This window comes from Taeniopygia guttata, chromosome 10 (genome assembly GCF_048771995.1).
Source record: "Taeniopygia guttata chromosome 10, bTaeGut7.mat, whole genome shotgun sequence".
NCBI classification, from domain to species: domain Eukaryota; kingdom Metazoa; phylum Chordata; class Aves; order Passeriformes; family Estrildidae; genus Taeniopygia; species Taeniopygia guttata.
The window spans coordinates 12,962,207-12,974,436 of NC_133035.1; positions in this window are offsets into that span (position 1 = coordinate 12,962,207).

Consider the following 12,230-nt stretch of genomic DNA (forward strand, 5'->3'; position numbering starts at 1 on the left):
TGTGCTCAGCGTGGATGTGTGTGGGACTCAGATTCAGTCAAAGAAAGAAACTGAGAGTTTCTAGCCAGGCAAAAGCCTGGGAAAGAGCTGGGAAGGAATGTAAATAATTCTTTACCTCTCTTGTTCTCACACTGTTTATAGTTAAGTTCTATCACTGTGCGTCAAGCACTTTGAACCAATGTTGTAAGTTGTTTTCACTTTAGGACCAATGGATTTAACCTTTGTGAAGCTCTGTATAAAAGAGCAGTGTGTTTTGAATAAATTGGAGTTTTCACTCTCACAGCCTTCTGAATCAGTCTTCTCATTCCCATCCTGCCTCAACAGCGACAGATGTGTACCTGGATTGTTTCTCCCACGGCAGTGCAGGGAGCACAGCATCCTGCTCAGCTCCACGAGTCCAAGAGCAGGAGGAGGGAGCAGTGTGGGGCTGGGAGGGCTGCAGGAGGTGCCACAGCAGTTTGCCTGAAATCACAGCCGCACACGGCGCGTTGGCGATGGCGCAGCCACAGACCTGAGCTCCAACCTCCACAAACACTTCTGATCAGTCTGAAACCCTTTCAAAGCCCCCTTCATACACCTCAATTATTTTAACCGCTTAACCATCATGTTCCACTATTGATTTGAACACAGACGAATTATTTAAGTCAATTGCCTATTAAAATTCATTTTGGGTGAAAGGTCAAAGCTGCAAATTGAAACCAGATGCAGTACATTATGTCTATCAGTACTGTGATCTGCACACAGGTTCATTATAATGTTTCTGCAGAAGTAATTTCTCTTGTCAAATTCTGCTCTGTATGCCACTGTGGCTATTACAAGCTCTATTAATTAAGGGTCCTCTTTACTCTTATTAACAGAAAGTTTTAAATTCTGCAGTCTCAAATAAAGGTACGCAAAAAAGCACTAGGGCTTACCCACCTTATAGCATGCACCTCCTGAAATTCAGAGAGAAAGGAAAATGAATTAATTTTGTAGATGGAAGTATTTTATTCAGTTACAGGAGATCTGAGGAACTTTCAGACTCCCTGCAATGACTAACAGTGACAAGTAGCACTCTCCCCCAAAGCCACCAGCAACATCTCTGCATCCAGGACTGTGCTGCTCGTAAAGTGCAGTGACTTCTGGGCAGCTTTTGATCCACTTGAAGTCCATCAAGAGAAAAAGGCCACAAGAATGGCCTCTCCGTGTCACCTTGAAGCCTCCATTGACTCCTGATGAAAGGCAGCAGAAGCACAGCAAACCTCAAAGCAGCCTCTAAGTGTTTACACCGCTCTCTTCCTCAGGAGCCAGAGCAGGAAAATCCCACCCTGACTTGATTTGGGTTGCATCTGGTTTTAAGTTCCTAGAAAAAATAAAGGCCAGTTACTCATGGCTTGCTCTGCCACTGCTTGCATGAATCTTTTGCCAACACAAGCACTGCCCTTTGTGTCTTTCTTTATGTACACATGGCTTATGCAGCAAAGGGGGCATTGGACCACAGAGGGGAACATGGCATTTTCTCCCAGTCACAAAAGTGTTTTGTTTTCTTTGAGACTGACCCTGTAACAACTGTCTCAAGAGAAAAATTAGTTTTCTTCCAAAGTAAAAAATCACTTGAAAGGAAGGCTGCTGTTCCAGTGGGAAAATGATGATGTGCCTCTTGGGAAAACTGAAAACAAACCAAAATGGAAATTTGCATTTCATTTTAAAATGCCAGCTTGAAATAGGACATTTGCATTTCTGCCCTCCAATAGCAGGCATGTTGTTCCTATTAAGATGTTTATAAAGAGATTTTGTTTTGGTAGAAGGAGGGGGTGTTTGATACTTCTGATAGGGAAAGCTGATCTCTGACCATCTCTGAACATCTGAAAGTGTTTTCAGCTCTTTGCAGCCTACATTGACATTTCAGAGTGTTGAAAGTTGCACAAATCAAGTCAACAAATTTCAGGCATCCTATGAGTAATTCAGTTCATAGAATCTCTCCCAGCCCAGGGAATCACTTCACTTGCACATAGCACCACCACAGACCGAGGCTGTACTTTAATTACAGCATCTTCCACAGTTCTACCAAGAGTTCCTAATAACTCTTTAAGACAATTGCCAGGGAAAAGTGGAACAGAGGAGCCAAGAGAAGAGGAACTGCTCTCAGTTGCCAAGCATATTCGGCAGTTCAGCAGACACACAGAGACATGTTTTTTCTTTGCCAAAAGTTAAACTTTTTCTTCTTAAAGTTCTCTGGTAAAAATATTTCTTTTCAGTGGAGTTCTGTAAAATCTGTCCAATTTCCTTATACTCTATTTGCTGGAACAAGGAACCTGCAAGTCCCCAGCAGGTCACCCCAGAAGTTGACGCCTTTGGATTTTAGATTTTATATTTTTCAAATCCTGTACTGCTTTAGGGTATAACTCTAAAGTCCATATAGAGTGTTAGATAGGGCATAACTCTAAAGTCCATTTAGAGTGTTAGTTAACCATCTTCATATTTTGGTCAGACAAAACAATCCCTCTAGGTCTGATCCTAATCAAAATGAGTGGGAGCTCGTGGGTGTCCCAAGGAGGCGGCAGGGCGGGTGCAGGGGCTGCACCTGGAGCAGATGTCTCTCGACAACACAGCTCATGAGAAATGAGGTGTCTCCTCCCCTGAAACTGGGATCATTGTGTGAGCAACCAGAGAAATGGGGCTGAGGATGGGAAAAGCATCAACAGCAAGAGTGCTGTTTGAAGAGATGCAGTGGTGGTTCTGCTGCTGGTTGGGTTGGGCTTAACTCTTCTCTCTGTAAAGTTATTTGAAAATGACTCTGTGGACACAGGAAGGGCCAGTGGAAGGGCTCAGGCTGCTGTCTCAGAGCCCACCACGCTCTCAGCCCAGCCTGGCTGGTCTGCAGGCAGGGCAGGGCCCCTTTTGCAATGGGATTTGTGGCACAGGCACAATCCTGCTGGGAAGGGAGTGGCGTGGCCAGGCCAGCAGCGCTGGCAGATGGTGAGGATCTTCCACCTCAGCAGAAGCTGCAGGGCTCTCTCAGGAGGAGGGGAGGCTGAACACCTGCTCTTCCAGACACACATGGCTCTGTGCAAGCACAGGGATGATCCACAGGCAGGACATGCACTGCCCAGGGTGCTTCCCCACAGCTGTGGCTGCTGAGGCCATGGCAAGAGCTCTGCAGGGTTGTGGCTTTTGGAGGTCCCCACTGGGATTTGAAACTGCTCCATTTGGTCAGAAGGGCTAAAGGCAAGGGCTTTAGTCATGGCAAGGGCTAGTGCTGTAGGGCCATGTAATCCAGGGGTTAAATAACAAATTCCATCTCTCTTCCTCACTTTCTTGGAAAAAGGATGAGATAAGAACCCAGCCCTGGGCAGGACTTCACAGTCTGTGGCAGGCAGGTATGGGCTCTCTGAATGTGAGGCTCAGAGGGGAGGCTTCTCAGAGCAGCTTCCAAAGGACCAACACTGAGAGCTTCTCACCATTTGGCTGAGCTCATCCCCGTGCCAGTGTGAGCCAGTCCCAGGGCAGGGTGCACAGCTGATGCAGAACTGGTGCTACACTTGATCTCAGCTGAAAGGCCATTACAGAGAAATCAGAAGAGACTGGCTAAAAGCAATTTATGGGGTTACAAAATGATGTATTACATGCACCATGGGTCCAGGTTTGCAGTAATTTAGGCTGGTATTGATTGAGGAGAGACTGGGGCATATTCCACCACCTTTTTAATTTCAGTCTGATTTGGCCACTACTTGCAGGTCAGCAGGCAATTTGATGAGACAAAAACAAACGAAGCATTAGAGCAGCCTAAATCACATGCTTTTAGAAGTACCTTGTAAATAACTTTTAAGGCTGAACAAGTAGAACAAAATTAAAGAATTGGCTATTAAGGAAATCGAGACTGAAGTTTCAGGCTCAGAAAAAATGGTTTCATGGCACAGCTAAGAAAGAATATCACTCACACCTACCATCATTGCCTGCCTGCATTTTCCCAGACAAATATGCTGTCTTTTTCTTCATATTACGGTGCTAATTCTGATTCAACGTGTACTGATTAGATATGAAAATAAAGCCAAAGTTTATACAGTTTCTTACAAATGCCTCTAATGATATTATTTCAGCAGTGGGATGGATGACTTGGTAGGATTCCAGATTGTTCAAACCAGGTAATGGAGTGTTGTCTCTGCACTTCAAGAAAAGGGACAGGCTGTAAACCCAAGTGTAAAACTCTTGTAAGGGTAAATCTAAGATGATTTTCATCCTGGAGGTAGCGATTACAGTATTAGTACATAGAAGGGCACCTATCAGTACTTGAGGTGGGGAAATTGCCCAGTGATTTCCATGAGGGAAGAAAACTTAGCACATACTATGTGATATTGAGGAGAAAAAGCACAGGCAGAGGAAGTGGGAGGGGAAGGTTATTCAGTTCTTCATTATTTATTTTTGATTTTAGGGTTGAAGTGGTCCCCTCCTCACAAAATTCCATTAAAGTGCACAAAATCCCAGATCCTTTTCCCTTCCCCTCCTAGGAATGTACCCTGTAACTCATCAGGCACACCCACAGTCCCACAGGGTGAGAGGGTAGTGGAGGCACATGGTAAGGGGGGAATTGTTCCAAACCATAGGATGGATCCAACTGCAAACTGCCTGAATTCAGCCCCGAGCTCAGCTCTGCTGCGTTTGCATATTGATGTTGTGCAGGACAGGGGCAGAGGTCTAAGCAAAGCAGATCGATTATGTCACTTACACCAGCCATCAGGTGTGGATATAAATGGATTTTCTAAGTTTGCTGTGACTATCAAATCTTGAACTCTGATGTGCACAGGTAAAGAGAGACACAGGAACCTCTGATTGGAGTAATTAGCACTTTCCTGCAGAAGGCTTCTCTGATCTCTATAATTGCATGTTCATTTCAGTCTTTTAATAGCACACTTGTGAGGCTTTTCTATTTGCTGCAGGTAAAGGGAGACATGACCTCGTGTTCCACCACACCTGCTGATGGAGGAGATGCCATGTCCAGACTTGCTGAAGCTTGGGAGGGAGCTGGAAAAATCTCTGCATTTACTTCAAACCAAGCAACTTCTGAGGACTCAGTTCTTTATTTCTGGCTAGCAGGGAGTTTGTTCAAATGGCATCCCAGGCAACATGAAGTCCCACTTGATGGTTTGTCTCATAATAAAATCAAGTTGAGTGGTGTGAGGGAGGATAACATCTCCTTCCATGGGCCTGTAGGAAATGGTAACCTGCTCCCAAATATATACACATGTTGGGAAGGCCAGTCAGGCTCTATGGACTCTCACAGACATCACAGAAAGTGCAGGGCTCAACTGCCAGTGAACTTGATTCCACCCTTCTAATAATTCATTCACAACCAAATGAAACCACCTGAGCATCTTCTTCTTTTGTCTCAACTCCAGAAGTCAAACACCTCCGAAGTTATTGGCAGCTTTAATTAAAGCTAGCTTTGAGACACAGAGCAACCTATAATGGTTATGGCTCATTCTAGATAATACTGTAATAACCCTCTCTCATATTAAATATAGCAGCAATATTGTTCACCAGAGATGAGGACATTAGCACAAATAATCAGCCTCACTGTTGTGGGGAGGGCACTGAAGTCAAGAGGGGCTCTAAAATGATTGCATAAAATGTATTTGCTCCTGAAAAAGAGACGCCCTGCAGCTCCCTGCCCTCATCAGCATCCTTCCCAGAAGGCCCCTGAATTTCCTGTAGAATTAGTTCACCCCCCAATACTACGTCAGCAACGTGCTGCCAGTGGGAGGCCATTTCCAGGTTCCTGCCCTGCCTGGGCACCGGCTGCATTGTCTCTGCCAGGCAGTCTCATTCACACAGCCACTTGTCACCAGCACAGAGCTGCAGCAGGGAGGCTGTGGGCTCAGTGACTGCAGCTGTGTTCACAATTTCAGCCCCATTCAGCTCTCCTGACCCCAGGCCCTGGGCTCTGCCCCAGGGGATGCAGCAAACGAAGGGCTCAGCTCAGAGAAGTTCTGTTTGGGCAGGCTGTGCTGCTTTTCAGAGCTGGGGTGGCCTGGCACTGCAGCAGAGGGGGTTTGGGGGAGGCCATGAGGTGGGCTGGGGGTGCAGAGAGCATGGCAGGTTATCACCCCCTTGTTCTGAAGCAGTGAAGCCAAATGGCTCTGCAAACACAGCCCCGGTGCAATGCCTGAGGGATGCATGGAGGCACCTGCCTTCTGCTCACCTACCAGCCCTCAGCATGGCTGCAATTAACTGAAGTTCCCTCCTGTTGATCCACATAGGAAATAATTTTTTTCCATGGTGTAAATCCACTGAAGTCAGCACATTCAAGGAAGGCACACAAGGGGTGAATTTGAGCCAGGGCAGTTCATGTCACAGACTCAGGTGTCCATTGAAATGGCCCTTGCAGCTTCAGCTCAGCGCTATTTTAAGGACCAATGAAAAATGTAATTGTTTCTTCACATGCATGACAGCCAAATCTTCAGTGCATTTTCTAGAGAGATATCTTACGTTCATCTGAAAATCTCAAGACATTCTGATTGGATTTGAAGGAGGCCTTTGGGGGACAGTGAAAATAGTCCATTTGAGGAAACTATAGTTGAGTATGTGAGGTAAAGGCATCCAAAATCATTAATTTCTTTTGCAAACAACATCTCTTCTTTCCTACAGTGCTGAGGATGTGCATGAAAACACTGAAACAAGTTATGCTCAAAAGACCATTTCAGTGAAAAGGATTGTCATTTTTTTAAACTAATGAAACAAAATGCAGCAGCATTTCTCCTTTGAGAAAAATAATAAAAAAACAAACTTCTTCCTTACAGTTCTTATTCCTTTTTCACCCTGTGTGTGTAATTAGATAATCAAGACAAGTGAAAAAACACTGGAGTTGGATTCAAAATTTGAAACCCACGGGATTCTTTACAAACTTCTTGGGGAAATGTTTAGCTTTCTGATAGATGATACAAACCTTACGTATAGAACCATAAGCTCATGCTAACTTAAAATCCCTTACATATGAAATGCACTTCAGTGGCCATTCTGCTCAGGAACAGTTCATCCTTGGGAAAACATTATTGCTGGAATGCCACGTGAGTCCACAGCTCAGAGCTGGAGGATGCATTTAAATTCTCTAAAGAGGCTTTAGGAATTCATAACAGCACTTGATCTACTTTTGAGGAAGGGAATGTGGGGGGTTTTGTGCTGCAGCAGCTGAAAGCATTAATTGGCTGATCTTTTCACCAACAATTCATTGTATTTCATTACGTGCCTTTTATGTGTCTGTTGTGTTGCCCCAGTGCCTTGCTAAATATTTCCTAGCTGCAGCATGGCATCTTTGAAAGAGGGAGAGGGGCTCCAGCCATCCCTCTGTTCCCAGAGAATGAAAGAAAAGTCAAAATTAAACGGGAAAACAACTGTCACCACAATGATAATTAAACTGCAGGCTGCATTAGTATTTTTCCTCCAGAAGCTCTGGTATGAGGCAACAAGATGCATGTCTTTCCACAAAATAATTGTGCTGTAATGAGATTGTCTTTGTGCGTTCAGAAAGAAAAACTGCTGTTAAGGCTAACTAAATGGAAGTACAAAAGCAGAACAGGTAGCCTAAATGGCAGTTAGTCTTTATAATTTCTTCCCCAGTCTGGAAGATTAGGATTAGTGTGATCATAGCGAGATGCAAGTGTAAAATCCAGATCTGGATTTCAGGTTTTGCCTCAAGAAGTGGAGAATATACAGAGGAAGGCTTCAGATTCAGATTCATTTTGTAAAGAAAATGTGTAACTCTCTTTCTGTTCATTCTGGTTCCAACAAGTAAATAACTTCAGCCTCTCTGATCCCTGAGGAATGATGATTTACAACTGGTAATGTGCACTGAAGAAAAATACAACTTGTTCCTGAAAACTACTGATTAAAGTGATCATAGCAAAGCCAAAATAACTCACAGCTTCCTCCTTTTATCACTCATACCTGCCTTAGCCCTTGTTACTCCACCCAGCAGCACTGACTCTGATTTAATCTGCTGGAAGGGGGCTTGTCTGCAATGCTGATCAACACAATTCAGCCTTTGCAAACATTGGCCAGTGCCAAGGGACATTCTGGCAATGCTCTTAGCAGAAATAATCTTCAGAAAATGAACTGCTAAAATATGAACTTCCACAGAGACAGGACCAGGAGAAAAAATGACAAAAACATAATAGGCACTGCCTGCTCACTGGGAAGCATGAAGGATACAAGTTATTGAACCAGGAGGGAAGTACAACCTGGCAGATCTGTTCAGTCTTGTCTCATCCACCACCACTGCCCCAGTCTCTGCCAGGACTCTGTCACGGGGGAGATCCATAAAGAGCAAAAGCTGCTAGTGATAGAACTGAACATTCCATTCCCATTTGGACAATTGCAAATATTTTTCCTGCTTTGTCGCCCTGCTCCTGCTGCCTCTCTGCACTGTCCCAGGAATTGTGTGAAATGCTTTTCTCATTTCCTCCTGTATGTTATAGCCTTCAAAGAGAGAAAGGACCCAAATGCAGAATGCATGGGAAACACTTCAGGAACACAGTCCATTCATTTCCAGAGACTGAGAATCACAGGGAATCTGGGCTAGAAAGAATTCAAGAGTGTCCTCTGTCCTGATGAATCTTCCTGGCCAGGAGAATCCCTCCACTGATGGATGTTCCATGACTCCCCAGAAATCTACACTTATGCTGCCTCCACAGCCAGTGCAAATTTCCTCTCATTTGTTACCTGAACCCACTGCTAAGGTCCTCCATGGACACTGGAGCCTGTTTAGTCCCCCTGTATCTGCTTTATACACACACACATGGCTCCTAAGTCCCTCCATGAATCCCACACCTTTTCCTGGTGGGCTGTTCTCCCAGAAACCCAGCAAGCTGGAGACTGGAGCGTCAGCTATTCAGATCAGAAACAGGGTGCAAGTTTAAACAGCACAGGTAGTTTAACAGCGGTGACAACTGACCACAGGCTGTGCTGGCATCAGCAATGGGCAGTTTAAAATCAGGATGCCGGATGTTTTTAAATGATGGCTGTGTTTCAAAAAGAAATTAATTCAGAAGCATCCTTCATTTAGTGTTTACCCTGTATTACTGTGCTATATTATCCTATAATTGGTTGTTAGGTCAGGATTGCAACCTAGCAGGTTCCTCTTCCTTGCCTAATTAGTGTATATTCCTCATTGCTCAGTGCAGGACTTGTTGTTTCCCCCTACACATCTCCTTTTCCTATGAACACCCTCTCAACAACACAGATTTATTCCCTCTCCCTCTGCCAGTCCAGCCCTTCAGGTGCTGCTGTTTGCCCGAGCAGGCTGACCTGAAGCTTCTAACAAAACTGAGCTGTTTAGTCCGACCAGCTGGAGGCAGTGGAAGTGTTTCAAACTTGGCAGCACAGCCAATCCACTACTCAGACACTGTACATTTCCCTCCTGTCTGATCTGCAGCCCTGCAGTGCCATGAGTCATTCTCCTTCCCCTTCTCTTTAAACCATGGACTTTCCTGGGGCCGAGCCAGGACATGGCCCTGCACAGAGCAGTGCCACGTGAAGTCCCGGCTCCTGTGAGGACAAGTCCTCCCCTACAGCACAACCAGTCTGCTCCTCCACACCCCTGGCCCAGCACTTGGCTTGTGCAGGGTGTGAGCTCCTCAGAGCACAAGCACTGCCTGTCTTGAGCTGCACAGAGTGCCTCTAAATCCATGGGCCAAGAGCCAAAACACAGCATCACCCTTGTCATTGTGCAAAGCTCTTATCTCTCCAGCACCCTCAGCTAAACTCAGCCAACCTCATCCTGTATCTTGGCCTTGAAATGTGGCTCATTTCTCATCCCAGCCAATTGTCCTGCTCTTGAAAATATGGCATCAAGGCTGGCAGAACATGGTTCCCCATGTGAGACCACATGTGAATATTGTACAAGGTTCTAGACACATCAGATGTACACCATCAAACTGGAATAGGAACAGGGACAAACTGGAAGGATTTGCAGAAGCCCTGAATTAAACCAGACTGAGATGCCTGGCACAATGCATTAGGAAAGATTAAAAGAGCTGATCTGCATGGCTTGGCTGAACAGCACAATCCAACAGTGATAGGCTGGATTCGGAGGATGATGAGAAACTTCACCCTGGTACAGGGAACTGGCATTAGGGGTAATGAGGCAACACTCGTTTGGACAATGAGAGCTATTTCAGAAATCAGGAATGGGAGGCAGTACATAGTCTACCTATATCTAGACACAAATTAGAACAGCAGGGGAGGCAGCTTGAGCTTCCCTTGCTACTTCCAGAGCAAACCAAGCAAGCACTTGCTGGGACTGTCCTGTCCTGCCCCAGGCACCACTGCATGCCCCACAGTTGTCTTGCAGGGACTTTATTTCCCCCGGCTAGGACACAGAGGTCTTTGCATCTTCCTCCTCAGAATGGCTTCAGGTTTATGTGGTGAGACACTGCAGGATATGTGGATTGTTGCATTAAAATTGGCAACACAGGCAACAGGGAGTGCAGATCCCAGAGCACACAGCACTTTAGCTCTCCCGAGGACCACGCTCCTTCCAGCAGACACAGACGTGGCTTACCCAAACAGCCCAAACTTTTGCTGGCCCCAGGAGCAGGAGAATCAGGTCAGATCAGCCCCTGATTTCCCCTGCCTTCACAGCACAAGCAAGTATGCAAAGAAGTAAGATGACATTTGGCTTCTTGCAGAGAGCAGCAGATAGTTTAGCGAGATTAAACGACAGCCTCGTCTCCCTTCTCGCGCAGAAAAACCATCTCCGCCGGCTGGGCAGGGACCGGTCTCTGCTGGAACGATGCTGCTCGAGCGCCTCTCTGTGGATCTGAGCTCCTCTTCCTCCCTTACAGCCTTCTCTAGCCACCAACTGATCTTTTAACTGTCTTTTACTTTTTTAAAATACAGAGCCAAATTGCTCCTATTATACCGTGAGCACCTCCGAGTTCGCTGAACTTGGCACTGAGCAAGGAGCTGACCCAGCCAGAATTCACAATTTCATCTTTTGATGGTGAGATACATATATTTGATACTACTCAAGGCCTTTCTGCAGTTTCCAGCAGCAGAACAGCTGAAATTGGAACAGACCTACAGCTGTCTAGGGCTCACAGAGTGACCAGGAATGAAAGCCTGGCTGCCAAGGGCATTGTCTCTGAACAAGCAATCAGGTATCTGTGCTTGTCTCCAGAACACGCTGTGGAGCTCAGCACAGAGCTCCATCACTAATACACATGTCAACACACTGATCATGCCAATTTTTCTGTATCCCTCGAAGGAGCAGGAAACAAATGGTCCCCTGCTGAAATCATGAGTTAAAACAAAGGCTCTTCATCAGCCTCCTGCAGCTGCTTGTTGTTTTCCTTTCTCTGTGGAGCCTGCCAGCTCCTGGTTATCTTGGCCAAGCACATGATTAGAATCTTAGAGCAAATTCTAACTGCAAACAAACAAGTACATCTTGAGATGAATACACACAAACTGGTGGATGCCCAGTACATGTAACTGTTCAGCAGATCCTGTCCTGCCTCTTCTGATGCCAGGCAAGCCCTGCTCCTCTTCTGGATGAAAAGCAGATGGGGTAGGGTTAACTGCACCGATCCCCAGGCCCTTTATATTTGTAGAAATAGCAAGAACTAGACTCGGTGCTGTTCAGGGGGCCCCGTATTTGTTGTGCTGGCTTTCTGCAGCATGGACTAGGAATGCCCTGAGAAATCCCCTTTGCCTGGCTATGGCAGAAGGTCTATTGTTTCTGAAAGTACCATAGAAACAAAATAATTAAGCTCTATGGCCACCACAGCAAGAGCAGAAGGAAGGATCAAGGATTGCTTCTTGTTCACCTCAGTGCTGACCCAGGTGGCTCAGTTTGAACAGGCATTGGGGGTGGTTTGGGCTCACCCCCCTGGCTCACACTGAGGCAGATGGCAAGAGCTCACACAGCCCAGTCCCAATATCCGCAACAATCAGATGAGCTGTGAAGCTGTAATCTGTGGCAGATGGAAAATGACAGCACAAAAGCTTTTACTACAGGCCTCAGAGCCTTCACAAAGGTAGCAAATAGGAAGGTTCAATTCAAATAGCTTGTCCTTCTCCAGAGAAAAGCCAGGCATCTGAGACTGTGAAACAAATTGAATGCTTCTCCCTTTTCCTACCTCCCCAAAAGATTGGCTGACTTCATTTCCAGGGGATGAGCTGAAACCTCTCATCAAAACTCAGCCCAAAACAAGACAACTTGTTATGAAAAACTGAAATGGGACCTTGGCATGGGAGCG